The sequence below is a fragment of the Salvelinus fontinalis genome, unplaced genomic scaffold (genome assembly GCF_029448725.1).
Source record: "Salvelinus fontinalis isolate EN_2023a unplaced genomic scaffold, ASM2944872v1 scaffold_1857, whole genome shotgun sequence".
In the NCBI taxonomy this organism is placed as follows: domain Eukaryota; kingdom Metazoa; phylum Chordata; class Actinopteri; order Salmoniformes; family Salmonidae; genus Salvelinus; species Salvelinus fontinalis.
Window position 1 is genome coordinate 1 of NW_026602066.1, and position 25999 is coordinate 25999.

The following is a 25999-nucleotide window of genomic DNA, read 5'->3' on the forward strand; positions in this document are numbered from 1 at the left end:
CTGCAGACGTCATCAGCGTCTCCATAATTGAAGAAAGTTGTGCCTGGAAAGACCCGTTTGTGGACATTTCGGCAGTTCTGACGAGCGCTCAATACACGGAAATCTCACCATTGCTGAATGGTCAACGTTAATCAACATGTGGTAGAAAAGATTCAACTCAATGCTACGGTTCAAACATGTACGTTTTGCTCCAATGGTTTTTCCATGTCCCTTCGATAGCTCAGTTGGTAGAGCGGAGGACTGTAGAACGCTAAATGCTGAAATCCTTTGGTCGCTGGTTTAATTCCGGCTCGAAGGAGGAAAATTTTTCTGCCTCATCAATGCGCCCCAAACACTATTTTTACCTGTTGTTCGCACATCCCCCTATAGAGAATAAAATGTGCATTTCACGTTTCCTTAAAGAATAGTCTAGGTGTACGAATCCAATCATACAGAAGAATTCAAAACACTTCAAGTTTATCCACAATTCACCACATTCAATAGCTCAGTTGGTATAGCAGAGGACCGTAGAACACTAAATGCTGAAATCCGACTTGAGGAGGACCCTTTTCCTACCTCATAAATGCACCTATAAGATATACATTTGCCTGTTGTTCGCACATTCCCTATAGAGAATAAAACGTGCATTTCCAGTTTCCTAATTAAGAAAGAATCCAAGTTAACTCAGAAAATAGTAAAGAACAATTCAGAACACCAAGTTCCCTGAAGTCCTTTTTCCCAAAATTGTTTACAGACAGATTATATCACTTCTAGTTCACTGTATAACAAATCCAGTGGGTCAGAAGTTTACATACACTAAATTGGCTGTGCCTTTAAACAGCTTGGAAATATCCCGAAAATGATGTCATGGCTTTAGAAGCTTCTGATAGGCTAATTGACATCATTTGAGTCAATTGGAGGTGTACCTGTAGATGTATTTCATGGCCTACCTTCAAACTCAGTGCCTCTTTGCTTGACATCATGGGAAAATCAAAAGAAATCAGCCAAGACCTCAGAAATAAAATGTAGACCTCCACAAGTCTGGTTCATCCTTGGGAGCAATTTCCAAACGCCTGAAAGTACCACGTTTATCAATAACAAAAAATAGTACACAAGTATAAACACCATGGGGCCACGCAGCCTTCATACCTCTCAGGAAAGAGACGTGTTCTGTCTCCTAGAGATGAACGTACTTTTGTGCGAAAAGTGCAAATCAATCCCAGAAGAACAGCAAAGGACCTTGTGAAGATGCTGGAGGAAACGGGTACAAAAGTATCTATATCCACAGTCAAACGAGTCCTATGTCAACAGAACCTGAAATGCCGCTCAGCAAGGAAGAAGCTACTGATCCAACCCGCCATCAAAATGCCGGACTACAGTTTGGGGACAAAGATCCTACTTTTTGGAGAAATGTCCTCTGGTCTGATGAAACAAAAATAGAACTGTTTGGCCATGATGACCATTGTTATGTTTGGAGGAAACCAAACAATTTGAAATGGTATATATGTGCGATAACCTACTAAATTCACAAAACTGGTAACCCCGTTTTGTAATCTCTGCAACGGCAGACGTCATCAGCGTCTCCATAATTGAAGAAAGTTGTGCCTGGAAAGACCCGTTTGTGGACATTTCGGCAGTTCTGACGAGCGCTCAATACACGGAAATCTCACCATTGCTGAATGGTCAACGTTGATCAACATCTGGTAGAAAAGATTCAACTCAATGCTCCGGTTCAAACATGTACCTTTTGCTCCATTAGTTTGTCCATGTCCCTTCGATAGCTCAGTTGGTAGAGCGGAGGACTGTAGAATGCTAAATGCTGAAATCCTTAGGTCGCTGGTTCAATTCCGGCTAGAAGGAGGAACATTTTTCTGCCTCATCAATGCGCCCCAAACACTATTTTTACTTGTTGTTCGCACATCCCCCTATAGAGAATAAAATGTGCATTTCACGTTTCCTTAAAGAATAGTCTAGGTGTACGAATCCAATCATACAGAAGAATTCAAAACACTTCAAGTTTATCCACAATTCACCACATTCAATAGCTCAGTTGGTATAGCAGAGGACCGTAGAACACTAAATGCTGAAATCCGACTTGAGGAGGACCCTTTTCCTACCTCATAAATGCACCTATAAGATATACATTTGCCTGTTGTTCGCACATTCCCTATAGAGAATAAAACGTGCATTTCCAGTTTCCTAATTAAGAAAGAATCCAAGTTAACTCAGAAAATAGTAAAGAACAATTCAGAACACCAAGTTCCCTGAAGTCCTTTTTCCCAAAATTGTTTACAGACAGATTATATCACTTCTAGTTCACTGTATAACAAATCCAGTGGGTCAGAAGTTTACATACACTAAATTGGCTGTGCCTTTAAACAGCTTGGAAATATCCCGAAAATGATGTCATGGCTTTAGAAGCTTCTGATAGGCTAATTGACATCATTTGAGTCAATTGGAGGTGTACCTGTAGATGTATTTCATGGCCTACCTTCAAACTCAGTGCCTCTTTGCTTGACATCATGGGAAAATCAAAAGAAATCAGCCAAGACCTCAGAAATAAAATGTAGACCTCCACAAGTCTGGTTCATCCTTGGGAGCAATTTCCAAACGCCTGAAGGTACCACGTTCATCAATAACAAAAAATAGTACACAAGTATAAACACCATGGGGCCACGCAGCCTTCATACCTCTCAGGAAAGAGACGTGTTCTGTCTCCTAGAGATGAACGTACTTTTGTGCGAAAAGTGCAAATCAATCCCAGAAGAACAGCAAAGGACCTTGTGAAGATGCTGGAGGAAACGGGTACAAAAGTATCTATATCCACAGTCAAACGAGTCCTATGTCAACAGAACCTGAAATGCCGCTCAGCAAGGAAGAAGCTACTGATCCAACCCGCCATCAAAATGCCGGACTACAGTTTGGGGACAAAGATCCTACTTTTTGGAGAAATGTCCTCTGGTCTGATGAAACAAAAATAGAACTGTTTGGCCATGATGACCATTGTTATGTTTGGAGGAAACCAAACAATTTGAAATGGTATATATGTGCGATAACCTACTAAATTCACAAAACTGGTAACCCCGTTTTGTAATCTCTGCAACGGCAGACGTCATCAGCGTCTCCATAATTGAAGAAAGTTGTGCCTGGAAAGACCCGTTTGTGGACATTTCGGCAGTTCTGACGAGCGCTCAATACACGGAAATCTCACCATTGCTGAATGGTCAACGTTGATCAACATCTGGTAGAAAAGATTCAACTCAATGCTCCGGTTCAAACATGTACCTTTTGCTCCATTAGTTTGTCCATGTCCCTTCGATAGCTCAGTTGGTAGAGCGGAGGACTGTAGAATGCTAAATGCTGAAATCCTTAGGTCGCTGGTTCAATTCCGGCTCGAAGGAGGAACATTTTTCTGCCTCATCAATGCGCCCCAAACACTATTTTTACTTGTTGTTCGCACATCCCCCTATAGAGAATAAAATGTGCATTTCACGTTTCCTTAAAGAATAGTCTAGGTGTACGAATCCAATCATACAGAAGAATTCAAAACACTTCAAGTTTATCCACAATTCACCACATTCAATAGCTCAGTTGGTATAGCAGAGGACCGTAGAACACTAAATGCTGAAATCCGACTTGAGGAGGACCCTTTTCCTACCTCATAAATGCACCTATAAGATATACATTTGCCTGTTGTTCGCACATTCCCTATAGAGAATAAAACGTGCATTTCCAGTTTCCTAATTAAGAAAGAATCCAAGTTAACTCAGAAAATAGTAAAGAACAATTCAGAACACCAAGTTCCCTGAAGTCCTTTTTCCCAAAATTGTTTACAGACAGATTATATCACTTCTAGTTCACTGTATAACAAATCCAGTGGGTCAGAAGTTTACATACACTAAATTGGCTGTGCCTTTAAACAGCTTGGAAATATCCCGAAAATGATGTCATGGCTTTAGAAGCTTCTGATAGGCTAATTGACATCATTTGAGTCAATTGGAGGTGTACCTGTAGATGTATTTCATGGCCTACCTTCAAACTCAGTGCCTCTTTGCTTGACATCATGGGAAAATCAAAAGAAATCAGCCAAGACCTAGGAAATAAAATGTAGACCTCCACAAGTCTGGTTCATCCTTGGGAGCAATTTCCAAACGCCTGAAGGTACCACGTTCATCAATAACAAAAAATAGTACACAAGTATAAACACCATGGGGCCACGCAGCCTTCATACCTCTCAGGAAAGAGACGTGTTCTGTCTCCTAGAGATGAACGTACTTTTGTGCGAAAAGTGCAAATCAATCCCAGAAGAACAGCAAAGGACCTTGTGAAGATGCTGGAGGAAACAGGTACAAAAGTATCTATATCCTTAGTCAAACGAGTCCTATGTCAACAGAACCTGAAATGCCGCTCAGCAAGGAAGAAGCTACTGCTCCAACCCGCCATAAAAATGCCAGACTACAGTTTGGGGACAAAGATCCTACTTTTTGGAGAAATGTCCTCTGGTCTGATGAAACAAAAATAGAACTGTTTGGCCATGATGACCATTGTTATGTTTGGAGGAAACCAAACAATTTGAAATGGTATATATGTGCGATAACCTACTAAATTCACAAAACTGGTAACCCCGTTTTGTAATCTCTGCAACGGCAGACGTCATCAGCGTCTCCATAATTGAAGAAAGTTGTGCCTGGAAAGACCCGTTTGTGGACATTTCGGCAGTTCTGACGAGCGCTCAATACACGGAAATCTCACCATTGCTGAATGGTCAACGTTGATCAACATCTGGTAGAAAAGATTCAACTCAATGCTACGGTTCAAACATGTACCTTTTGCTCCAATAGTTTTTCCATGTCCCTTCGATAGCTCAGGTGGTAGAGCGGAGGACTGTAGAACGCTAAATGCTGAAATCCTTAGGTCGCTGGTTCAATTCCGGCTCGAAGGAGGAACATTTTTCTGCCTCATCAATGCGCCCCAAACACTATTTTTACCTGTTGTTCGCACATCCCCCTATAGAGAATAAAATGTGCATTTCACGTTTCCTTAAAGAATAGTCTAGGTGTACGAATCCAATCATACAGAAGAATTCAAAACACTTCAAGTTTATCCACAATTCACCACATTCAATAGCTCAGTTGGTATAGCAGAGGACCGTAGAACACTAAATGCTGAAATCCGACTTGAGGAGGACCCTTTTCCTACCTCATAAATGCACCTATAAGATATACATTTGCCTGTTGTTCGCACATTCCCTATAGAGAATAAAACGTGCATTTCCAGTTTCCTAATTAAGAAAGAATCCAAGTTAACTCAGAAAATAGTAAAGAACAATTCAGAACAACAAGTTCCCTGAAGTCATTTTTCCCAAAATTGTTTACAGACAGATTATATCACTTCTAGTTCACTGTATAACAAATCCAGTGGGTCAGAAGTTTACATACACTAAATTGGCTGTGCCTTTAAACAGCTTGGAAATATCCCGAAAATGATGTCATGGCTTTAGAAGCTTCTGATAGGCTAATTGACATCATTTGAGTCAATTGGAGGTGTACCTGTAGATGTATTTCATGGCCTACCTTCAAACTCAGTGCCTCTTTGCTTGACATCATGGGAAAATCAAAAGAAATCAGCCAAGACCTCAGAAATAAAATGTAGACCTCCACAAGTCTGGTTCATCCTTGGGAGCAATTTCCAAACGCCTGAAGGTACCACGTTCATCAATAACAAAAAATAGTACACAAGTATAAACACCATGGGGCCACGCAGCCTTCATACCTCTCAGGAAAGAGACGTGTTCTGTCTCCTAGAGATGAACGTACTTTTGTGCGAAAAGTGCAAATCAATCCCAGAAGAACAGCAAAGGACCTTGTGAAGATGCTGGAGGAAACAGGTACAAAAGTATCTATATCCACAGTCAAACGAGTCCTATGTCAACAGAACCTGAAATGCCGCTCAGCAAGGAAGAAGCTACTGCTCCAACCCGCCATAAAAATGCCAGACTACAGTTTGGGGACAAAGATCCTACTTTTTGGAGAAATGTCCTCTGGTCTGATGAAACAAAAATAGAACTGTTTGGCCATGATGACCATTGTTATGTTTGGAGGAAACCAAACAATTTGAAATGGTATATATGTGCGATAACCTACTAAATTCACAAAACTGGTAACCCCGTTTTGTAATCTCTGCAACGGCAGACGTCATCAGCGTCTCCATAATTGAAGAAAGTTGTGCCTGGAAAGACCCGTTTGTGGACATTTCGGCAGTTCTGACGAGCGCTCAATACACGGAAATCTCACCATTGCTGAATGGTCAACGTTGATCAACATCTGGTAGAAAAGATTCAACTCAATGCTACGGTTCAAACATGTACCTTTTGCTCCAATAGTTTTTCCATGTCCCTTCGATAGCTCAGGTGGTAGAGCGGAGGACTGTAGAACGCTAAATGCTGAAATCCTTAGGTCGCTGGTTCAATTCCGGCTCGAAGGAGGAACATTTTTCTGCCTCATCAATGCGCCCCAAACACTATTTTTACCTGTTGTTCGCACATCCCCCTATAGAGAATAAAATGTGCATTTCACGTTTCCTTAAAGAATAGTCTAGGTGTACGAATCCAATCATACAGAAGAATTCAAAACACTTCAAGTTTATCCACAATTCACCACATTCAATAGCTCAGTTGGTATAGCAGAGGACAGTAGAACACTAAATGCTGAAATCCGACTTGAGGAGGACCCTTTTCCTACCTCATAAATGCACCTATAAGATATACATTTGCCTGTTGTTCGCACATTCCCTATAGAGAATAAAACGTGCATTTCCAGTTTCCTAATTAAGAAAGAATCCAAGTTAACTCAGAAAATAGTAAAGAACAATTCAGAACAACAAGTTCCCTGAAGTCATTTTTCCCAAAATTGTTTACAGACAGATTATATCACTTCTAGTTCACTGTATAACAAATCCAGTGGGTCAGAAGTTTACATACACTAAATTGGCTGTGCCTTTAAACAGCTTGGAAATATCCCGAAAATGATGTCATGGCTTTAGAAGCTTCTGATAGGCTAATTGACATCATTTGAGTCAATTGGAGGTGTACCTGTAGATGTATTTCATGGCCTACCTTCAAACTCAGTGCCTCTTTGCTTGACATCATGGGAAAATCAAAAGAAATCAGCCAAGACCTCAGAAATAAAATGTAGACCTCCACAAGTCTGGTTCATCCTTGGGAGCAATTTCCAAACGCCTGAAGGTACCACGTTCATCAATAACAAAAAATAGTACGCAAGTATAAACACCATGGGGCCACGCAGCCTTCATACCTCTCAGGAAAGAGACGTGTTCTGTCTCCTAGAGATGAACGTACTTTTGTGCGAAAAGTGCAAATCAATCCCAGAAGAACAGCAAAGGACCTTGTGAAGATGCTGGAGGAAACAGGTACAAAAGTATCTATATCCACAGTCAAACGAGTCCTATGTCAACAGAACCTGAAATGCCGCTCAGCAAGGAAGAAGCTACTGCTCCAACCCGCCATAAAAATGCCAGACTACAGTTTGGGGACAAAGATCCTACTTTTTGGAGAAATGTCCTCTGGTCTGATGAAACAAAAATAGAACTGTTTGGCCATGATGACCATTGTTATGTTTGGAGGAAACCAAACAATTTGAAATGGTATATATGTGCGATAACCTACTAAATTCACAAAACTGGTAACCCCGTTTTGTAATCTCTGCAACGGCAGACGTCATCAGCGTCTCCATAATTGAAGAAAGTTGTGCCTGGAAAGACCCGTTTGTGGACATTTCGGCAGTTCTGACGAGCGCTCAATACACGGAAATCTCACCATTGCTGAATGGTCAACGTTGATCAACATCTGGTAGAAAAGATTCAACTCAATGCTACGGTTCAAACATGTACCTTTTGCTCCAATAGTTTTTCCATGTCCCTTCGATAGCTCAGGTGGTAGAGCGGAGGACTGTAGAACGCTAAATGCTGAAATCCTTAGGTCGCTGGTTCAATTCCGGCTCGAAGGAGGAACATTTTTCTGCCTCATCAATGCGCCCCAAACACTATTTTTACCTGTTGTTCGCACATCCCCCTATAGAGAATAAAATGTGCATTTCACGTTTCCTTAAAGAATAGTCTAGGTGTACGAATCCAATCATACAGAAGAATTCAAAACACTTCAAGTTTATCCACAATTCACCACATTCAATAGCTCAGTTGGTATAGCAGAGGACCGTAGAACACTAAATGCTGAAATCCGACTTGAGGAGGACCCTTTTCCTACCTCATAAATGCACCTATAAGATATACATTTGCCTGTTGTTCGCACATTCCCTATAGAGAATAAAACGTGCATTTCCAGTTTCCTAATTAAGAAAGAATCCAAGTTAACTCAGAAAATAGTAAAGAACAATTCAGAACACCAAGTTCCCTGAAGTCATTTTTCCCAAAATTGTTTACAGACAGATTATATCACTTCTAGTTCACTGTATAACAAATCCAGTGGGTCAGAAGTTTACATACACTAAATTGGCTGTGCCTTTAAACAGCTTGGAAATATCCCGAAAATGATGTCATGGCTTTAGAAGCTTCTGATAGGCTAATTGACATCATTTGAGTCAATTGGAGGTGTACCTGTAGATGTATTTCATGGCCTACCTTCAAACTCAGTGCCTCTTTGCTTGACATCATGGGAAAATCAAAAGAAATCAGCCAAGACCTCAGAAATAAAATGTAGACCTCCACAAGTCTGGTTCATCCTTGGGAGCAATTTCCAAACGCCTGAAGGTACCACGTTCATCAATAACAAAAAATAGTACGCAAGTATAAACACCATGGGGCCACGCAGCCTTCATACCTCTCAGGAAAGAGACGTGTTCTGTCTCCTAGAGATGAACGTACTTTTGTGCGAAAAGTGCAAATCAATCCCAGAAGAACAGCAAAGGACCTTGTGAAGATGCTGGAGGAAACAGGTACAAAAGTATCTATATCCTTAGTCAAACGAGTCCTATGTCAACAGAACCTGAAATGCCGCTCAGCAAGGAAGAAGCTACTGCTCCAACCCGCCATAAAAATGCCAGACTACAGTTTGGGGACAAAGATCCTACTTTTTGGAGAAATGTCCTCTGGTCTGATGAAACAAAAATAGAACTGTTTGGCCATGATGACCATTGTTATGTTTGGAGGAAACCAAACAATTTGAAATGGTATATATGTGCGATAACCTACTAAATTCACAAAACTGGTAACCCCGTTTTGTAATCTCTGCAACGGCAGACGTCATCAGCGTCTCCATAATTGAAGAAAGTTGTGCCTGGAAAGACCCGTTTGTGGACATTTCGGCAGTTCTGACGAGCGCTCAATACACGGAAATCTCACCATTGCTGAATGGTCAACGTTGATCAACATCTGGTAGAAAAGATTCAACTCAATGCTACGGTTCAAACATGTACCTTTTGCTCCAATAGTTTTTCCATGTCCCTTCGATAGCTCAGGTGGTAGAGCGGAGGACTGTAGAACGCTAAATGCTGAAATCCTTAGGTCGCTGGTTCAATTCCGGCTCGAAGGAGGAACATTTTTCTGCCTCATCAATGCGCCCCAAACACTATTTTTACCTGTTGTTCGCACATCCCCCTATAGAGAATAAAATGTGCATTTCACGTTTCCTTAAAGAATAGTCTAGGTGTACGAATCCAATCATACAGAAGAATTCAAAACACTTCAAGTTTATCCACAATTCACCACATTCAATAGCTCAGTTGGTATAGCAGAGGACCGTAGAACACTAAATGCTGAAATCCGACTTGAGGAGGACCCTTTTCCTACCTCATAAATGCACCTATAAGATATACATTTGCCTGTTGTTCGCACATTCCCTATAGAGAATAAAACGTGCATTTCCAGTTTCCTAATTAAGAAAGAATCCAAGTTAACTCAGAAAATAGTAAAGAACAATTCAGAACACCAAGTTCCCTGAAGTCCTTTTTCCCAAAATTGTTTACAGACAGATTATATCACTTCTAGTTCACTGTATAACAAATCCAGTGGGTCAGAAGTTTACATACACTAAATTGGCTGTGCCTTTAAACAGCTTGGAAATATCCCGAAAACTATGTCATGGCTTTAGAAGCTTCTGATAGGCTAATTGACATCATTTGAGTCAATTGGAGGTGTACCTGTAGATGTATTTCATGGCCTACCTTCAAACTCAGTGCCTCTTTGCTTGACATCATGGGAAAATCAAAAGAAATCAGCCAAGACCTAGGAAATAAAATGTAGACCTCCACAAGTCTGGTTCATCCTTGGGAGCAATTTCCAAACGCCTGAAGGTACCACGTTCATCAATAACAAAAAATAGTACACAAGTATAAACACCATGGGGCCACGCAGCCTTCATACCTCTCAGGAAAGAGACGTGTTCTGTCTCCTAGAGATGAACGTACTTTTGTGCGAAAAGTGCAAATCAATCCCAGAAGAACAGCAAAGGACCTTGTGAAGATGCTGGAGGAAACAGGTACAAAAGTATCTATATCCTTAGTCAAACGAGTCCTATGTCAACAGAACCTGAAATGCCGCTCAGCAAGGAAGAAGCTACTGCTCCAACCCGCCATAAAAATGCCAGACTACAGTTTGGGGACAAAGATCCTACTTTTTGGAGAAATGTCCTCTGGTCTGATGAAACAAAAATAGAACTGTTTGGCCATGATGACCATTGTTATGTTTGGAGGAAACCAAACAATTTGAAATGGTATATATGTGCGATAACCTACTAAATTCACAAAACTGGTAACCCCGTTTTGTAATCTCTGCAACGGCAGACGTCATCAGCGTCTCCATAATTGAAGAAAGTTGTGCCTGGAAAGACCCGTTTGTGGACATTTCGGCAGTTCTGACGAGCGCTCAATACACGGAAATCTCACCATTGCTGAATGGTCAACGTTGATCAACATCTGGTAGAAAAGATTCAACTCAATGCTACGGTTCAAACATGTACCTTTTGCTCCAATAGTTTTTCCATGTCCCTTCGATAGCTCAGGTGGTAGAGCGGAGGACTGTAGAACGCTAAATGCTGAAATCCTTAGGTCGCTGGTTCAATTCCGGCTCGAAGGAGGAACATTTTTCTGCCTCATCAATGCTCCCCAAACACTATTTTTACCTGTTGTTCGCACATCCCCCTATAGAGAATAAAATGTGCATTTCACGTTTCCTTAAAGAATAGTCTAGGTGTACGAATCCAATCATACAGAAGAATTCAAAACACTTCAAGTTTATCCACAATTCACCACATTCAATAGCTCAGTTGGTATAGCAGAGGACAGTAGAACACTAAATGCTGAAATCCGACTTGAGGAGGACCCTTTTCCTACCTCATAAATGCACCTATAAGATATACATTTGCCTGTTGTTCGCACATTCCCTATAGAGAATAAAACGTGCATTTCCAGTTTCCTAATTAAGAAAGAATCCAAGTTAACTCAGAAAATAGTAAAGAACAATTCAGAACAACAAGTTCCCTGAAGTCATTTTTCCCAAAATTGTTTACAGACAGATTATATCACTTCTAGTTCACTGTATAACAAATCCAGTGGGTCAGAAGTTTACATACACTAAATTGGCTGTGCCTTTAAACAGCTTGGAAATATCCCAAAAACTATGTCATGGCTTTAGAAGCTTCTGATAGGCTAATTGACATCATTTGAGTCAATTGGAGGTGTACCTGTAGATGTATTTCATGGCCTACCTTCAAACTCAGTGCCTCTTTGCTTGACATCATGGGAAAATCAAAAGAAATCAGCCAAGACCTCAGAAATAAAATGTAGACCTCCACAAGTCTGGTTCATCCTTGGGAGCAATTTCCAAACGCCTGAAGGTACCACGTTCATCAATAACAAAAAATAGTACACAAGTATAAACACCATGGGGCCACGCAGCCTTCATACCTCTCAGGAAAGAGACGTGTTCTGTCTCCTAGAGATGAACGTACTTTTGTGCGAAAAGTGCAAATCAATCCCAGAAGAACAGCAAAGGACCTTGTGAAGATGCTGGAGGAAACAGGTACAAAAGTATCTATATCCTTAGTCAAACGAGTCCTATGTCAACAGAACCTGAAATGCCGCTCAGCAAGGAAGAAGCTACTGCTCCAACCCGCCATAAAAATGCCAGACTACAGTTTGGGGACAAAGATCCTACTTTTTGGAGAAATGTCCTCTGGTCTGATGAAACAAAAATAGAACTGTTTGGCCATGATGACCATTGTTATGTTTGGAGGAAACCAAACAATTTGAAATGGTATATATGTGCGATAACCTACTAAATTCACAAAACTGGTAACCCCGTTTTGTAATCTCTGCAACGGCAGACGTCATCAGCGTCTCCATAATTGAAGAAAGTTGTGCCTGGAAAGACCCGTTTGTGGACATTTCGGCAGTTCTGACGAGCGCTCAATACACGGAAATCTCACCATTGCTGAATGGTCAACGTTGATCAACATCTGGTAGAAAAGATTCAACTCAATGCTACGGTTCAAACATGTACCTTTTGCTCCAATAGTTTTTCCATGTCCCTTCGATAGCTCAGGTGGTAGAGCGGAGGACTGTAGAACGCTAAATGCTGAAATCCTTAGGTCGCTGGTTCAATTCCGGCTCGAAGGAGGAACATTTTTCTGCCTCATCAATGCGCCCCAAACACTATTTTTACCTGTTGTTCGCACATCCCCCTATAGAGAATAAAATGTGCATTTCACGTTTCCTTAAAGAATAGTCTAGGTGTACGAATCCAATCATACAGAAGAATTCAAAACACTTCAAGTTTATCCACAATTCACCACATTCAATAGCTCAGTTGGTATAGCAGAGGACAGTAGAACACTAAATGCTGAAATCCGACTTGAGGAGGACCCTTTTCCTACCTCATAAATGCACCTATAAGATATACATTTGCCTGTTGTTCGCACATTCCCTATAGAGAATAAAACGTGCATTTCCAGTTTCCTAATTAAGAAAGAATCCAAGTTAACTCAGAAAATAGTAAAGAACAATTCAGAACAACAAGTTCCCTGAAGTCATTTTTCCCAAAATTGTTTACAGACAGATTATATCACTTCTAGTTCACTGTATAACAAATCCAGTGGGTCAGAAGTTTACATACACTAAATTGGCTGTGCCTTTAAACAGCTTGGAAATATCCCGAAAATGATGTCATGGCTTTAGAAGCTTCTGATAGGCTAATTGACATCATTTGAGTCAATTGGAGGTGTACCTGTAGATGTATTTCATGGCCTACCTTCAAACTCAGTGCCTCTTTGCTTGACATCATGGGAAAATCAAAAGAAATCAGCCAAGACCTCAGAAATAAAATGTAGACCTCCACAAGTCTGGTTCATCCTTGGGAGCAATTTCCAAACGCCTGAAGGTACCACGTTCATCAATAACAAAAAATAGTACACAAGTATAAACACCATGGGGCCACGCAGCCTTCATACCTCTCAGGAAAGAGACGTGTTCTGTCTCCTAGAGATGAACGTACTTTTGTGCGAAAAGTGCAAATCAATCCCAGAAGAACAGCAAAGGACCTTGTGAAGATGCTGGAGGAAACAGGTACAAAAGTATCTATATCCACAGTCAAACGAGTCCTATGTCAACAGAACCTGAAATGCCGCTCAGCAAGGAAGAAGCTACTGCTCCAACCCGCCATAAAAATGCCAGACTACAGTTTGGGGACAAAGATCCTACTTTTTGGAGAAATGTCCTCTGGTCTGATGAAACAAAAATAGAACTGTTTGGCCATGATGACCATTGTTATGTTTGGAGGAAACCAAACAATTTGAAATGGTATATATGTGCGATAACCTACTAAATTCACAAAACTGGTAACCCCGTTTTGTAATCTCTGCAACGGCAGACGTCATCAGCGTCTCCATAATTGAAGAAAGTTGTGCCTGGAAAGACCCGTTTGTGGACATTTCGGCAGTTCTGACGAGCGCTCAATACACGGAAATCTCACCATTGCTGAATGGTCAACGTTGATCAACATCTGGTAGAAAAGATTCAACTCAATGCTACGGTTCAAACATGTACCTTTTGCTCCAATAGTTTTTCCATGTCCCTTCGATAGCTCAGGTGGTAGAGCGGAGGACTGTAGAACGCTAAATGCTGAAATCCTTAGGTCGCTGGTTCAATTCCGGCTCGAAGGAGGAACATTTTTCTGCCTCATCAATGCGCCCCAAACACTATTTTTACCTGTTGTTCGCACATCCCCCTATAGAGAATAAAATGTGCATTTCACGTTTCCTTAAAGAATAGTCTAGGTGTACGAATCCAATCATACAGAAGAATTCAAAACACTTCAAGTTTATCCACAATTCACCACATTCAATAGCTCAGTTGGTATAGCAGAGGACAGTAGCACACTAAATGCTGAAATCCGACTTGAGGAGGACCCTTTTCCTACCTCATAAATGCACCTATAAGATATACATTTGCCTGTTGTTCGCACATTCCCTATAGAGAATAAAACGTGCATTTCCAGTTTCCTAATTAAGAAAGAATCCAAGTTAACTCAGAAAATAGTAAAGAACAATTCAGAACAACAAGTTCCCTGAAGTCATTTTTCCCAAAATTGTTTACAGACAGATTATATCACTTCTAGTTCACTGTATAACAAATCCAGTGGGTCAGAAGTTTACATACACTAAATTGGCTGTGCCTTTAAACAGCTTGGAAATATCCCGAAAATGATGTCATGGCTTTAGAAGCTTCTGATAGGCTAATTGACATCATTTGAGTCAATTGGAGGTGTACCTGTAGATGTATTTCATGGCCTACCTTCAAACTCAGTGCCTCTTTGCTTGACATCATGGGAAAATCAAAAGAAATCAGCCAAGACCTCAGAAATAAAATGTAGACCTCCACAAGTCTGGTTCATCCTTGGGAGCAATTTCCAAACGCCTGAAGGTACCACGTTCATCAATAACAAAAAATAGTACACAAGTATAAACACCATGGGGCCACGCAGCCTTCATACCTCTCAGGAAAGAGACGTGTTCTGTCTCCTAGAGATGAACGTACTTTTGTGCGAAAAGTGCAAATCAATCCCAGAAGAACAGCAAAGGACCTTGTGAAGATGCTGGAGGAAACAGGTACAAAAGTATCTATATCCACAGTCAAACGAGTCCTATGTCAACAGAACCTGAAATGCCGCTCAGCAAGGAAGAAGCTACTGCTCCAACCCGCCATAAAAATGCCAGACTACAGTTTGGGGACAAAGATCCTACTTTTTGGAGAAATGTCCTCTGGTCTGATGAAACAAAAATAGAACTGTTTGGCCATGATGACCATTGTTATGTTTGGAGGAAACCAAACAATTTGAAATGGTATATATGTGCGATAACCTACTAAATTCACAAAACTGGTAACCCCGTTTTGTAATCTCTGCAACGGCAGACGTCATCAGCGTCTCCATAATTGAAGAAAGTTGTGCCTGGAAAGACCCGTTTGTGGACATTTCGGCAGTTCTGACGAGCGCTCAATACACGGAAATCTCACCATTGCTGAATGGTCAACGTTGATCAACATCTGGTAGAAAAGATTCAACTCAATGCTACGGTTCAAACATGTACCTTTTGCTCCAATAGTTTTTCCATGTCCCTTCGATAGCTCAGGTGGTAGAGCGGAGGACTGTAGAACGCTAAATGCTGAAATCCTTAGGTCGCTGGTTCAATTCCGGCTCGAAGGAGGAACATTTTTCTGCCTCATCAATGCGCCCCAAACACTATTTTTACCTGTTGTTCGCACATCCCCCTATAGAGAATAAAATGTGCATTTCACGTTTCCTTAAAGAATAGTCTAGGTGTACGAATCCAATCATACAGAAGAATTCAAAACACTTCAAGTTTATCCACAATTCACCACATTCAATAGCTCAGTTGGTATAGCAGAGGACCGTAGAACACTAAATGCTGAAATCCGACTTGAGGAGGACCCTTTTCCTACCTCATAAATGCACCTATAAGATATACATTTGCCTGTTGTTCGCACATTCCCTATAGAGAATAAAACGTGCATTTCCAGTTTCCTAATTAAGAAAGAATCCAAGTTAACTCAGAAAATAGTAAAGAACAATTCAGAACAACAAGTTCCCTGAAGTCCTTTTTCCCAAAATTGTTTACAGACAGATTATATCACTTCTAGTTCACTGTATAACAAATCCAGTGGGTCAGAAGTTTACATACACTAAATTGGCTGTGCCTTTAAACAGCTTGGAAATATCCCGAAAATGATGTCATGGCTTTAGAAGCTTCTGATAGGCTAATTGACATCATTTGAGTCAATTGGAGGTGTACCTGTAGATGTATTTCATGGCCTACCTTCAAACTCAGTGCCTCTTTGCTTGACATCATGGGAAAATCAAAAGAAATCAGCCAAGACCTCAGAAATAAAATGTAGACCTCCACAAGTCTGGTTCATCCTTGGGAGCAATTTCCAAACGCCTGAAGGTACCACGTTCATCAATAACAAAAAATAGTACGCAAGTATAAACACCATGGGGCCACGCAGCCTTCATACCTCTCAGGAAAGAGACGTGTTCTGTCTCCTAGAGATGAACGTACTTTTGTGCGAAAAGTGCAAATCAATCCCAGAAGAACAGCAAAGGACCTTGTGAAGATGCTGGAGGAAACAGGTACAAAAGTATCTATATCCACAGTCAAACGAGTCCTATGTCAACAGAACCTGAAATGCCGCTCAGCAAGGAAGAAGCTACTGCTCCAACCCGCCATAAAAATGCCAGACTACAGTTTGGGGACAAAGATCCTACTTTTTGGAGAAATGTCCTCTGGTCTGATGAAACAAAAATAGAACTGTTTGGCCATGATGACCATTGTTATGTTTGGAGGAAACCAAACAATTTGAAATGGTATATATGTGCGATAACCTACTAAATTCACAAAACTGGTAACCCCGTTTTGTAATCTCTGCAACGGCAGACGTCATCAGCGTCTCCATAATTGAAGAAAGTTGTGCCTGGAAAGACCCGTTTGTGGACATTTCGGCAGTTCTGACGAGCGCTCAATACACGGAAATCTCACCATTGCTGAATGGTCAACGTTGATCAACATCTGGTAGAAAAGATTCAACTCAATGCTCCGGTTCAAACATGTACCTTTTGCTCCATTAGTTTGTCCATGTCCCTTCGATAGCTCAGTTGGTAGAGCGGAGGACTGTAGAATGCTAAATGCTGAAATCCTTAGGTCGCTGGTTCAATTCCGGCTAGAAGGAGGAACATTTTTCTGCCTCATCAATGCGCCCCAAACACTATTTTTACTTGTTGTTCGCACATCCCCCTATAGAGAATAAAATGTGCATTTCACGTTTCCTTAAAGAATAGTCTAGGTGTACGAATCCAATCATACAGAAGAATTCAAAACACTTCAAGTTTATCCACAATTCACCACATTCAATAGCTCAGTTGGTATAGCAGAGGACCGTAGAACACTAAATGCTGAAATCCGACTTGAGGAGGACCCTTTTCCTACCTCATAAATGCACCTATAAGATATACATTTGCCTGTTGTTCGCACATTCCCTATAGAGAATAAAACGTGCATTTCCAGTTTCCTAATTAAGAAAGAATCCAAGTTAACTCAGAAAATAGTAAAGAACAATTCAGAACACCAAGTTCCCTGAAGTCCTTTTTCCCAAAATTGTTTACAGACAGATTATATCACTTCTAGTTCACTGTATAACAAATCCAGTGGGTCAGAAGTTTACATACACTAAATTGGCTGTGCCTTTAAACAGCTTGGAAATATCCCGAAAATGATGTCATGGCTTTAGAAGCTTCTGATAGGCTAATTGACATCATTTGAGTCAATTGGAGGTGTACCTGTAGATGTATTTCATGGCCTACCTTCAAACTCAGTGCCTCTTTGCTTGACATCATGGGAAAATCAAAAGAAATCAGCCAAGACCTCAGAAATAAAATGTAGACCTCCACAAGTCTGGTTCATCCTTGGGAGCAATTTCCAAACGCCTGAAGGTACCACGTTCATCAATAACAAAAAATAGTACGCAAGTATAAACACCATGGGGCCACGCAGCCTTCATACCTCTCAGGAAAGAGACGTGTTCTGTCTCCTAGAGATGAACGTACTTTTGTGCGAAAAGTGCAAATCAATCCCAGAAGAACAGCAAAGGACCTTGTGAAGATGCTGGAGGAAACGGGTACAAAAGTATCTATATCCACAGTCAAACGAGTCCTATGTCAACAGAACCTGAAATGCCGCTCAGCAAGGAAGAAGCTACTGATCCAACCCGCCATCAAAATGCCGGACTACAGTTTGGGGACAAAGATCCTACTTTTTGGAGAAATGTCCTCTGGTCTGATGAAACAAAAATAGAACTGTTTGGCCATGATGACCATTGTTATGTTTGGAGGAAACCAAACAATTTGAAATGGTATATATGTGCGATAACCTACTAAATTCACAAAACTGGTAACCCCGTTTTGTAATCTCTGCAACGGCAGACGTCATCAGCGTCTCCATAATTGAAGAAAGTTGTGCCTGGAAAGACCCGTTTGTGGACATTTCGGCAGTTCTGACGAGCGCTCAATACACGGAAATCTCACCATTGCTGAATGGTCAACGTTGATCAACATCTGGTAGAAAAGATTCAACTCAATGCTCCGATTCAAACATGTACCTTTTGCTCCATTAGTTTCTCCATGTCCCTTCGATAGCTCAGTTGGTAGAGCGGAGGACTGTAGAACGCTAAATGCTGAAATCCTTTGGTCGCTGGTTCAATTCCGGCTAGAAGGAGGAACATTTTTCTGCCTCATCAATGCGCCCCAAACACTATTTTTACTTGTTGTTCGCACATCCCCCTATAGAGAATAAAATGTGCATTTCACGTTTCCTTAAAGAATAGTCTAGGTGTACGAATCCAATCATACAGAAGAATTCAAAACACTTCAAGTTTATCCACAATTCACCACATTCAATAGCTCAGTTGGTATAGCAGAGGACCGTAGAACACTAAATGCTGAAATCCGACTTGAGGAGGACCCTTTTCCTACCTCATAAATGCACCTATAAGATATACATTTGCCTGTTGTTCGCACATTCCCTATAGAGAATAAAACGTGCATTTCCAGTTTCCTAATTAAGAAAGAATCCAAGTTAACTCAGAAAATAGTAAAGAACAATTCAGAACACCAAGTTCCCTGAAGTCCTTTTTCCCAAAATTGTTTACAGACAGATTATATCACTTCTAGTTCACTGTATAACAAATCCAGTGGGTCAGAAGTTTACATACACTAAATTGGCTGTGCCTTTAAACAGCTTGGAAATATCCCGAAAATGATGTCATGGCTTTAGAAGCTTCTGATAGGCTAATTGACATCATTTGAGTCAATTGGAGGTGTACCTGTAGATGTATTTCATGGCCTACCTTCAAACTCAGTGCCTCTTTGCTTGACATCATGGGAAAATCAAAAGAAATCAGCCAAGACCTCAGAAATAAAATGTAGACCTCCACAAGTCTGGTTCATCCTTGGGAGCAATTTCCAAACGCCTGAAAGTACCACGTTTATCAATAACAAAAAATAGTACACAAGTATAAACACCATGGGGCCACGCAGCCTTCATACCTCTCAGGAAAGAGACGTGTTCTGTCTCCTAGAGATGAACGTACTTTTGTGCGAAAAGTGCAAATCAATCCCAGAAGAACAGCAAAGGACCTTGTGAAGATGCTGGAGGAAACGGGTACAAAAGTATCTATATCCACAGTCAAACGAGTCCTATGTCAACAGAACCTGAAATGCCGCTCAGCAAGGAAGAAGCTACTGATCCAACCCGCCATCAAAATGCCGGACTACAGTTTGGGGACAAAGATCCTACTTTTTGGAGAAATGTCCTCTGGTCTGATGAAACAAAAATAGAACTGTTTGGCCATGATGACCATTGTTATGTTTGGAGGAAACCAAACAATTTGAAATGGTATATATGTGCGATAACCTACTAAATTCACAAAACTGGTAACCCCGTTTTGTAATCTCTGCAACGGCAGACGTCATCAGCGTCTCCATAATTGAAGAAAGTTGTGCCTGGAAAGACCCGTTTGTGGACATTTCGGCAGTTCTGACGAGCGCTCAATACACGGAAATCTCACCATTGCTGAATGGTCAACGTTGATCAACATCTGGTAGAAAAGATTCAACTCAATGCTCCGATTCAAACATGTACCTTTTGCTCCATTAGTTTCTCCATGTCCCTTCGATAGCTCAGTTGGTAGAGCGGAGGACTGTAGAATGCTAAATGCTGAAATCCTTTGGTCGCTGGTTCAATTCCGGCTAGAAGGAGGAACATTTTTCTGCCTCATCAATGCGCCCCAAACACTATTTTTACTTGTTGTTCGCACATCCCCCTATAGAGAATAAAATGTGCATTTCACGTTTCCTTAAAGAATAGTCTAGGTGTACGAATCCAATCATACAGAAGAATTCAAAACACTTCAAGTTTATCCACAATTCACCACATTCAATAGCTCAGTTGGTATAGCAGAGGACCGTAGAACACTAAATGCTGAAATCCGACTTGAGGAGGACCCTTTTCCTACCTCATAAATGCACCTATAAGATATACATTTGCCTGTTGTTCGCACATTCCCTATAGAGAATAAAACGTGCATTTCCAGTTTCCTAATTAAGAAAGAATCCAAGTTAACTCAGAAAATAGTAAAGAACAATTCAGAACACCAAGTTCCCTGAAGTCCTTTTTCCCAAAATTGTTTACAGACAGATTATATCACTTCTAGTTCACTGTATAACAAATCCAGTGGGTCAGAAGTTTACATACACTAAATTGGCTGTGCCTTTAAACAGCTTGGAAATATCCCGAAAATGATGTCATGGCTTTAGAAGCTTCTGATAGGCTAATTGACATCATTTGAGTCAATTGGAGGTGTACCTGTAGATGTATTTCATGGCCTACCTTCAAACTCAGTGCCTCTTTGCTTGACATCATGGGAAAATCAAAAGAAATCAGCCAAGACCTCAGAAATAAAATGTAGACCTCCACAAGTCTGGTTCATCCTTGGGAGCAATTTCCAAACGCCTGAAAGTACCACGTTTATCAATAACAAAAAATAGTACACAAGTATAAACACCATGGGGCCACGCAGCCTTCATACCTCTCAGGAAAGAGACGTGTTCTGTCTCCTAGAGATGAACGTACTTTTGTGCGAAAAGTGCAAATCAATCCCAGAAGAACAGCAAAGGACCTTGTGAAGATGCTGGAGGAAACGGGTACAAAAGTATCTATATCCACAGTCAAACGAGTCCTATGTCAACAGAACCTGAAATGCCGCTCAGCAAGGAAGAAGCTACTGATCCAACCCGCCATCAAAATGCCGGACTACAGTTTGGGGACAAAGATCCTACTTTTTGGAGAAATGTCCTCTGGTCTGATGAAACAAAAATAGAACTGTTTGGCCATGATGACCATTGTTATGTTTGGAGGAAACCAAACAATTTGAAATGGTATATATGTGCGATAACCTACTAAATTCACAAAACTGGTAACCCCGTTTTGTAATCTCTGCAACGGCAGACGTCATCAGCGTCTCCATAATTGAAGAAAGTTGTGCCTGGAAAGACCCGTTTGTGGACATTTCGGCAGTTCTGACGAGCGCTCAATACACGGAAATCTCACCATTGCTGAATGGTCAACGTTGATCAACATCTGGTAGAAAAGATTCAACTCAATGCTCCGGTTCAAACATGTACCTTTTGCTCCATTAGTTTCTCCATGTCCCTTCGATAGCTCAGTTGGTAGAGCGGAGGACTGTAGAATGCTAAATGCTGAAATCCTTTGGTCGCTGGTTCAATTCCGGCTAGAAGGAGGAACATTTTTCTGCCTCATCAATGCGCCCCAAACACTATTTTTACTTGTTGTTCGCACATCCCCCTATAGAGAATAAAATGTGCATTTCACGTTTCCTTAAAGAATAGTCTAGGTGTACGAATCCAATCATACAGAAGAATTCAAAACACTTCAAGTTTATCCACAATTCACCACATTCAATAGCTCAGTTGGTATAGCAGAGGACCGTAGAACACTAAATGCTGAAATCCGACTTGAGGAGGACCCTTTTCCTACCTCATAAATGCACCTATAAGATATACATTTGCCTGTTGTTCGCACATTCCCTATAGAGAATAAAACGTGCATTTCCAGTTTCCTAATTAAGAAAGAATCCAAGTTAACTCAGAAAATAGTAAAGAACAATTCAGAACACCAAGTTCCCTGAAGTCCTTTTTCCCAAAATTGTTTACAGACAGATTATATCACTTCTAGTTCACTGTATAACAAATCCAGTGGGTCAGAAGTTTACATACACTAAATTGGCTGTGCCTTTAAACAGCTTGGAAATATCCCGAAAATGATGTCATGGCTTTAGAAGCTTCTGATAGGCTAATTGACATCATTTGAGTCAATTGGAGGTGTACCTGTAGATGTATTTCATGGCCTACCTTCAAACTCAGTGCCTCTTTGCTTGACATCATGGGAAAATCAAAAGAAATCAGCCAAGACCTCAGAAATAAAATGTAGACCTCCACAAGTCTGGTTCATCCTTGGGAGCAATTTCCAAACGCCTGAAGGTACCACGTTCATCAATAACAAAAAATAGTACACAAGTATAAACACCATGGGGCCACGCAGCCTTCATACCTCTCAGGAAAGAGACGTGTTCTGTCTCCTAGAGATGAACGTACTTTTGTGCGAAAAGTGCAAATCAATCCCAGAAGAACAGCAAAGGACCTTGTGAAGATGCTGGAGGAAACGGGTACAAAAGTATCTATATCCACAGTCAAACGAGTCCTATGTCAACAGAACCTGAAATGCCGCTCAGCAAGGAAGAAGCTACTGATCCAACCCGCCATCAAAATGCCGGACTACAGTTTGGGGACAAAGATCCTACTTTTTGGAGAAATGTCCTCTGGTCTGATGAAACAAAAATAGAACTGTTTGGCCATGATGACCATTGTTATGTTTGGAGGAAACCAAACAATTTGAAATGGTATATATGTGCGATAACCTACTAAATTCACAAAACTGGTAACCCCGTTTTGTAATCTCTGCAACGGCAGACGTCATCAGCGTCTCCATAATTGAAGAAAGTTGTGCCTGGAAAGACCCGTTTGTGGACATTTCGGCAGTTCTGACGAGCGCTCAATACACGGAAATCTCACCATTGCTGAATGGTCAACGTTGATCAACATCTGGTAGAAAAGATTCAACTCAATGCTACGGTTCAAACATGTACCTTTTGCTCCAATAGTTTTTCCATGTCCCTTCGATAGCTCAGGTGGTAGAGCGGAGGACTGTAGAACGCTAAATGCTGAAATCCTTAGGTCGCTGGTTCAATTCCGGCTCGAAGGAGGAACATTTTTCTGCCTCATCAATGCGCCCCAAACACTATTTTTACCTGTTGTTCGCACATCCCCCTATAGAGAATAAAATGTGCATTTCACGTTTCCTTAAAGAATAGTCTAGGTGTACGAATCCAATCATACAGAAGAATTCAAAACACTTCAAGTTTATCCACAATTCACCACATTCAATAGCTCAGTTGGTATAGCAGAGGACCGTAGAACACTAAATGCTGAAATCCGACTTGAGGAGGACCCTTTTCCTACCTCATAAATGCACCTATAAGATATACATTTGCCTGTTGTTCGCACATTCCCTATAGAGAATAAAACGTGCATTTCCAGTTTCCTAATTAAGAAAGAATCCAAGTTAACTCAGAAAATAGTAAAGAACAATTCAGAACAACAAGTTCCCTGAAGTCATTTTTCCCAAAATTGTTTACAGACAGATTATATCACTTCTAGTTCACTGTATAACAAATCCAGTGGGTCAGAAGTTTACATACACTAAATTGGCTGTGCCTTTAAACAGCTTGGAAATATCCCGAAAATGATGTCATGGCTTTAGAAGCTTCTGATAGGCTAATTGACATCATTTGAGTCAATTGGAGGTGTACCTGTAGATGTATTTCATGGCCTACCTTCAAACTCAGTGCCTCTTTGCTTGACATCATGGGAAAATCAAAAGAAATCAGCCAAGACCTCAGAAATAAAATGTAGACCTCCACAAGTCTGGTTCATCCTTGGGAGCAATTTCCAAACGCCTGAAGGTACCACGTTCATCAATAACAAAAAATAGTACACAAGTATAAACACCATGGGGCCACGCAGCCTTCATACCTCTCAGGAAAGAGACGTGTTCTGTCTCCTAGAGATGAACGTACTTTTGTGCGAAAAGTGCAAATCAATCCCAGAAGAACAGCAAAGGACCTTGTGAAGATGCTGGAGGAAACAGGTACAAAAGTATCTATATCCACAGTCAAACGAGTCCTATGTCAACAGAACCTGAAATGCCGCTCAGCAAGGAAGAAGCTACTGCTCCAACCCGCCATAAAAATGCCAGACTACAGTTTGGGGACAAAGATCCTACTTTTTGGAGAAATGTCCTCTGGTCTGATGAAACAAAAATAGAACTGTTTGGCCATGATGACCATTGTTATGTTTGGAGGAAACCAAACAATTTGAAATGGTATATATGTGCGATAACCTACTAAATTCACAAAACTGGTAACCCCGTTTTGTAATCTCTGCAACGGCAGACGTCATCAGCGTCTCCATAATTGAAGAAAGTTGTGCCTGGAAAGACCCGTTTGTGGACATTTCGGCAGTTCTGACGAGCGCTCAATACACGGAAATCTCACCATTGCTGAATGGTCAACGTTGATCAACATCTGGTAGAAAAGATTCAACTCAATGCTACGGTTCAAACATGTACCTTTTGCTCCAATAGTTTTTCCATGTCCCTTCGATAGCTCAGGTGGTAGAGCGGAGGACTGTAGAACGCTAAATGCTGAAATCCTTAGGTCGCTGGTTCAATTCCGGCTCGAAGGAGGAACATTTTTCTGCCTCATCAATGCGCCCCAAACACTATTTTTACCTGTTGTTCGCACATCCCCCTATAGAGAATAAAATGTGCATTTCACGTTTCCTTAAAGAATAGTCTAGGTGTACGAATCCAATCATACAGAAGAATTCAAAACACTTCAAGTTTATCCACAATTCACCACATTCAATAGCTCAGTTGGTATAGCAGAGGACCGTAGAACACTAAATGCTGAAATCCGACTTGAGGAGGACCCTTTTCCTACCTCATAAATGCACCTATAAGATATACATTTGCCTGTTGTTCGCACATTCCCTATAGAGAATAAAACGTGCATTTCCAGTTTCCTAATTAAGAAAGAATCCAAGTTAACTCAGAAAATAGTAAAGAACAATTCAGAACAACAAGTTCCCTGAAGTCATTTTTCCCAAAATTGTTTACAGACAGATTATATCACTTCTAGTTCACTGTATAACAAATCCAGTGGGTCAGAAGTTTACATACACTAAATTGGCTGTGCCTTTAAACAGCTTGGAAATATCCCGAAAATGATGTCATGGCTTTAGAAGCTTCTGATAGGCAAATTGACATCATTTGAGTCAATTGGAGGTGTACCTGTAGATGTATTTCATGGCCTACCTTCAAACTCAGTGCCTCTTTGCTTGACATCATGGGAAAATCAAAAGAAATCAGCCAAGACCTCAGAAATAAAATGTAGACCTCCACAAGTCTGGTTCATCCTTGAGAGCAATTTCCAAACGCCTGAAGGTACCACGTTCATCAATAACAAAAAATAGTACACAAGTATAAACACCATGGGGCCACGCAGCCTTCATACCTCTTAGGAAAGAGACGTGTTCTGTCTCCTAGAGATGAACGTACTTTTGTGCGAAAAGTGCAAATCAATCCCAGAAGAACAGCAAAGGACCTTGTGAAGATGCTGGAGGAAACAGGTACAAAGTATCTATATCCACAGTCAAACGAGTCCTATGTCAACAGAACCTGAAATGCCGCTCAGCAAGGAAGAAGCTACTGCTCCAACCCGCCATAAAA

General features: G+C 40.9%; 17 non-coding genes across 17 annotated transcripts; all 17 read left to right on the forward strand.

Annotated features, from left to right (window-relative positions):
- Window positions 1–209: 209 nt before the first annotated feature.
- On the forward strand, window positions 210–298 carry trnay-gua (transfer RNA tyrosine (anticodon GUA)). The gene is given in 2 exon segments: window positions 210–246; window positions 263–298. It is a non-coding gene; the product is annotated as a tRNA-Tyr (tRNA).
- A 1452-nt stretch (window positions 299–1750) lies between these two features.
- On the forward strand, window positions 1751–1839 carry trnay-gua (transfer RNA tyrosine (anticodon GUA)). The gene is given in 2 exon segments: window positions 1751–1787; window positions 1804–1839. It is a non-coding gene; the product is annotated as a tRNA-Tyr (tRNA).
- Window positions 1840–3291: 1452 nt separating this feature from the next.
- Window positions 3292–3380, forward strand: trnay-gua (transfer RNA tyrosine (anticodon GUA)). The gene is given in 2 exon segments: window positions 3292–3328; window positions 3345–3380. It is a non-coding gene; the product is annotated as a tRNA-Tyr (tRNA).
- A 1452-nt stretch (window positions 3381–4832) lies between these two features.
- trnay-gua (transfer RNA tyrosine (anticodon GUA)) lies at window positions 4833–4921 on the forward strand. The gene is given in 2 exon segments: window positions 4833–4869; window positions 4886–4921. It is a non-coding gene; the product is annotated as a tRNA-Tyr (tRNA).
- Window positions 4922–6373: 1452 nt separating this feature from the next.
- Window positions 6374–6462, forward strand: trnay-gua (transfer RNA tyrosine (anticodon GUA)). Its single transcript is given in 2 exon segments — window positions 6374–6410; window positions 6427–6462. It is a non-coding gene; the product is annotated as a tRNA-Tyr (tRNA).
- A 1452-nt stretch (window positions 6463–7914) lies between these two features.
- trnay-gua (transfer RNA tyrosine (anticodon GUA)) lies at window positions 7915–8003 on the forward strand. The gene is given in 2 exon segments: window positions 7915–7951; window positions 7968–8003. It is a non-coding gene; the product is annotated as a tRNA-Tyr (tRNA).
- Window positions 8004–9455: 1452 nt separating this feature from the next.
- trnay-gua (transfer RNA tyrosine (anticodon GUA)) lies at window positions 9456–9544 on the forward strand. The gene is given in 2 exon segments: window positions 9456–9492; window positions 9509–9544. It is a non-coding gene; the product is annotated as a tRNA-Tyr (tRNA).
- Window positions 9545–10996: 1452 nt separating this feature from the next.
- trnay-gua (transfer RNA tyrosine (anticodon GUA)) lies at window positions 10997–11085 on the forward strand. Its single transcript is given in 2 exon segments — window positions 10997–11033; window positions 11050–11085. It is a non-coding gene; the product is annotated as a tRNA-Tyr (tRNA).
- Window positions 11086–12537: 1452 nt separating this feature from the next.
- On the forward strand, window positions 12538–12626 carry trnay-gua (transfer RNA tyrosine (anticodon GUA)). Its single transcript is given in 2 exon segments — window positions 12538–12574; window positions 12591–12626. It is a non-coding gene; the product is annotated as a tRNA-Tyr (tRNA).
- Window positions 12627–14078: 1452 nt separating this feature from the next.
- On the forward strand, window positions 14079–14167 carry trnay-gua (transfer RNA tyrosine (anticodon GUA)). Its single transcript is given in 2 exon segments — window positions 14079–14115; window positions 14132–14167. It is a non-coding gene; the product is annotated as a tRNA-Tyr (tRNA).
- A 1452-nt stretch (window positions 14168–15619) lies between these two features.
- On the forward strand, window positions 15620–15708 carry trnay-gua (transfer RNA tyrosine (anticodon GUA)). Its single transcript is given in 2 exon segments — window positions 15620–15656; window positions 15673–15708. It is a non-coding gene; the product is annotated as a tRNA-Tyr (tRNA).
- A 1452-nt stretch (window positions 15709–17160) lies between these two features.
- On the forward strand, window positions 17161–17249 carry trnay-gua (transfer RNA tyrosine (anticodon GUA)). The gene is given in 2 exon segments: window positions 17161–17197; window positions 17214–17249. It is a non-coding gene; the product is annotated as a tRNA-Tyr (tRNA).
- A 1452-nt stretch (window positions 17250–18701) lies between these two features.
- trnay-gua (transfer RNA tyrosine (anticodon GUA)) lies at window positions 18702–18790 on the forward strand. Its single transcript is given in 2 exon segments — window positions 18702–18738; window positions 18755–18790. It is a non-coding gene; the product is annotated as a tRNA-Tyr (tRNA).
- A 1452-nt stretch (window positions 18791–20242) lies between these two features.
- Window positions 20243–20331, forward strand: trnay-gua (transfer RNA tyrosine (anticodon GUA)). Its single transcript is given in 2 exon segments — window positions 20243–20279; window positions 20296–20331. It is a non-coding gene; the product is annotated as a tRNA-Tyr (tRNA).
- A 1452-nt stretch (window positions 20332–21783) lies between these two features.
- Window positions 21784–21872, forward strand: trnay-gua (transfer RNA tyrosine (anticodon GUA)). The gene is given in 2 exon segments: window positions 21784–21820; window positions 21837–21872. It is a non-coding gene; the product is annotated as a tRNA-Tyr (tRNA).
- A 1452-nt stretch (window positions 21873–23324) lies between these two features.
- On the forward strand, window positions 23325–23413 carry trnay-gua (transfer RNA tyrosine (anticodon GUA)). Its single transcript is given in 2 exon segments — window positions 23325–23361; window positions 23378–23413. It is a non-coding gene; the product is annotated as a tRNA-Tyr (tRNA).
- Window positions 23414–24865: 1452 nt separating this feature from the next.
- Window positions 24866–24954, forward strand: trnay-gua (transfer RNA tyrosine (anticodon GUA)). Its single transcript is given in 2 exon segments — window positions 24866–24902; window positions 24919–24954. It is a non-coding gene; the product is annotated as a tRNA-Tyr (tRNA).
- Window positions 24955–25999: the final 1045 nt, after the last annotated feature.